Source organism: Mus pahari, chromosome 10, assembly GCF_900095145.1.
Source record: "Mus pahari chromosome 10, PAHARI_EIJ_v1.1, whole genome shotgun sequence".
Lineage (NCBI taxonomy): Eukaryota > Metazoa > Chordata > Mammalia > Rodentia > Muridae > Mus > Mus pahari.
In genome coordinates, this window is record NC_034599.1 from 33227938 (window position 1) to 33231863 (window position 3926).

The 3926-nt window shown below is 35.9% G+C and overlaps 1 pseudogene; it reads left to right on the forward strand.

Annotated features, from left to right (window-relative positions):
* Positions 1-2663: 2663 nt before the first annotated feature.
* The window catches only part of LOC110328134, a 7581-nt pseudogene continuing 6318 nt past the window's right edge, over positions 2664-3926 (forward strand).

The window sequence follows — 3926 nt, forward strand, 5'->3', positions numbered from 1 at the left end:
ACTGTGACCCATTATGGTTCCTCTCTGAAGAACTGCACCAAAGGAAATGGAGTGGAGCCTGAGGAAAAGAAGAACCAGTGACAAGCCCAGCATGGGATCTAGCTCAATGGGAGCTAGGCCTGACACTATTACTTAGGCTATGAATCGCTCACAAAAAGGGACCCATCATGACTATCCTCCTTAAGACCCAAGAAGCAGCTGAAAGAGCTAGATGCAGATATTTGTATCCTACAAATGGACAGAAGCAACTGACCCCTGTGGTTGATGGAGAGTCTGGAAATAGCTGAGGAGGAGATTCTATAGTCTCAATTAACTTAGAACCATGAGATCTCTCAAACACTGGACCACCAACCAGACTGCATACACCAGCTGATAAGAGGCCTCCAACACATGTATAGCAGAGGACTGCTGGCTCAGGGTTCAGTCAGAGAAGATGTACCTAACCCTCAAGAGACTAGAGGCCCCAGGGAATTTAGATGTCTTGTTGGGTGGGAGGTGGGTGGTGGGAACATCCTCGTGTATACATGAGAGTAGGGAAGAGGTATGGGATGCGGAACAGCCAGCGGGTGGAGCAGTGGACAGGGGCAATAAAATCTGGAGTATAAATAAATAATTAAGTAAAAAAATTAAATAAAGAAAAAAGAAAAAGAAATAAAAAATAAAAAAGAAGACATCACTTCAAAGGATTAATAAGGGTATGATGATAAATTATGACAAATTAATTAAGATTTCAGGGTATATGAAAAATTAATATTGTGTAGTATCCTCTTAGCATCAAATGTTCAAAACACTCTGAGTCTTATGTAACCCTATAACAAAGGAGCTGGAAAAGAATGAAGTAAAAACTTTTTCTCTCATGATGAAGTAGGTTGAAATTTCTTTATGCTGCGTGTTATATTTATTATTTAATGTCATGAAATTATAGCTCCAAATTTATAAAGGTTAAATTGTTGGTGGTACAGTGTCTTTTTCCCACAGACCAATAGGAAAACCAGGTATATAAACAAAGAAGGTTCTCTACTCAATGCAGGAGATATAAAACCTTATTCTCTTCACATGGGAGGGTTTAGATATTATTAATGCTATAGTGACCAGTTTTGATATCTGTGATACCACCTACGTTTTGCGATAGAGGCAGAATTCAACAAAATCCAAGACTTTTGCTCCCTGTCTTTATAGAACCAATCCTTATGGGCCATATATATATGCATGGGGCATATAGCCTTCTTACTTCTGTGTTATCTCAGAGACAACACTAGACAACCTAACCTCCTTAAGCGATTGAATCTTGTTCAGGAGTTCCTTTGAAAAGTAGTTTGTGAATAGTCATGCCTTAAGCTTTGTTGTGCAGCTGGAATTGTAATGGTTGGGGGCTCTAAATCTAGGATGGGATGATTGTTGCCTTGAAACCTTCCCCAAAACTGTACTATGTATTAAATATTTGGACAATGTCCTGCTCTTGTATCAGAATTCTTAATTTTTGAGAGAAGAGGTTGATGAAGACTTTGAGACTTTATTCCCAACTCTTTGAGGATTACTGCCTGTGTTAACACATACAAAGATCACCTTCAATAAATAAATATTATACAACTGGTTTTGAAACATTTTTTTACTTGTGAAATTATCCAGAATGGAGATTATTTGCATATGACTTATCCCTATATAGGCTTGCTTTTCTAGTTTTGAATGTATATACGGATAGAGGCATGATAACTAAAAACTGGTATTCTTTCATTGAAAATTGAAATATACACTATTTACAATTATTTCAATGTGTTGAACATTAGTTTCCAGACTTAACTCTATTTCTCCTTTGAATCATTTTGCCTTTAGCCTTCAGAGCTTCATTTCCAATATCATCTACACGGTCATTAATAAGCTACTTGCCCTTCATGAAATCAACTGTTTATTTTGCACATATTAGAAAGATAATACAGTGTTTCCATTTAGTGTCCTGGGCATTATGCTTGTGAAATGGCTACACATTGAACTTCAAAGATCTCTCAAGTGTCCTTCCTTCTTGCAATTGTAAGAATCAAATGAAAGTAACAGAAGACTGTTTTGAAAAAGACAGCATGGGGATACGCAAGTGATACAATATCAGTTAGAAAGTTTCATGTTGAGGACCACCTCACAAATCTTTATAGATTAGTAGGTTGTTATATAGCAAGTACATGTTTCTAATCATTTAAAGAATCTGGTTAAATCTAAATTTTATTTTGATTTGAAGCAATTTTGTTGGTCCTGATGCCACCACAGTAGTATCTGGATGAGATTAGCTTTAAGTTGTCACATGTACTTCAACTGTCAGGGCTGACAGGACTGAAGCAGTGACAAATGTTGAGATGAGGGATGGAATTATCTACTTGTCCTGCTTCTTCCTATTTGATTGCTAAGTGGTTATGTTTGCAAGTGACAGCAATGTTTGTGGCATTTTAGATTGTTGGTGAATGACTTTACTCTATTTAATCTTAAATGCACTACTCTGGGGAAATAACACTTTACATTGTAATAGCATGAATGGCAGTTTCTGTGAACTCAGATATACTCATAGGTAATCCCATCATTCACTTTACAGATGTGAGAGAAGATATGTTAGCAATTTCATGTTGTCTTATGGTATCCTAAATATTTTCTATATACAAAGATTATCTCAAAGGAGAATGGTTCTGGAAAATAGTCGTTAGTTGACTGAATTCATTTTACTGGGATTAACAAAAGATCCTGATATCCAGGTGCCTCTGTTCCTACTCTTTCTGCTAATATACTCAACAACAGCATTGGGAAATTTGGCTTTGATCACTTTAATTGCACTGAACTCTCTTTTTCATACCCCCATGTACTTTTCCCTTTAAATCTTATCTTTAACTGACCTCTGTTATTCATCTGTAATTACACCCAAAATGCTGATGAATGTCTTAGTAAGGAAGAAAATTATCTTGTACATGGGATGTTTATCCAGCTCTATTTCTTTTTTGTTTGGTTGCTTGTTTGTTTGTTTTTCTGCAGTTTGTGAATGTTGTGTTCTGACACCAATGGCCTTTGATTGTTATTTGGTCATATGCAATCTACTCTTGTATAACATTACTATGTCTCCCAAGGTGTGTTCCTATCTTATGCTTGGTTCATACATAATGGTGCCATGATCCACACTGGATGCATTCTGAGACTGACCTTCTGTGACAGGAACATCATCAACCACTATGTCTGTGATCTTTTCCCTTTGCTGCAGCTTTCCTGTACCAGCACTTATGCCAATGAAATAGAGATTCTAATTATGGTAAAGATAACATTGTGCCCACTGTTACCATATTTTCCTCTTATCATTTCATTCTCTCAAATATCTTTCAAATGAGATCCACTGCAGGAATGTCCAAAGCCTTTAGCACCTGTAGCTCCCATATACTTGCTGTTTCTTTATTCTTTGGCTCATGTGCATTCATGTATCTTCAACCCTCCTCACCTGGGTCTATGGATTTGGGAAAAGTCTCTTCTGTCTTTTATACCATATTGTTCCCATGATGAACCCCTTAATCTAGCTTTAGGAACAAAGATGTTAAAATTGCCCTGAGAAAAATCTTAGCAAGAGGCTGTTTTCATAAAATATTATTATGTTTACAACTCTCGCTAGATTTTCTATGGATTTAAACATAACCACCTTTCAAGCTATTATTTATAAAAAAAAAAAACTGATCATTTTAGGATATTTGAATATTTTTGCTCTTTCAGATGTTTTTGGTGTAAATTTTCTTTAATTTCATATTATTGACAAAAATCTTCTTTTATCATTTTAACTAAGCATTACAGTAAGTCATTTACTTTTTACTCTTATTCTCGGGTGTATAGAAAATGTATCCAATGATCTGCTATGAAGATGGTACACTGTCCAGGTATCATTTTGTGAAATGGCTGGCTCTCATTAGTTT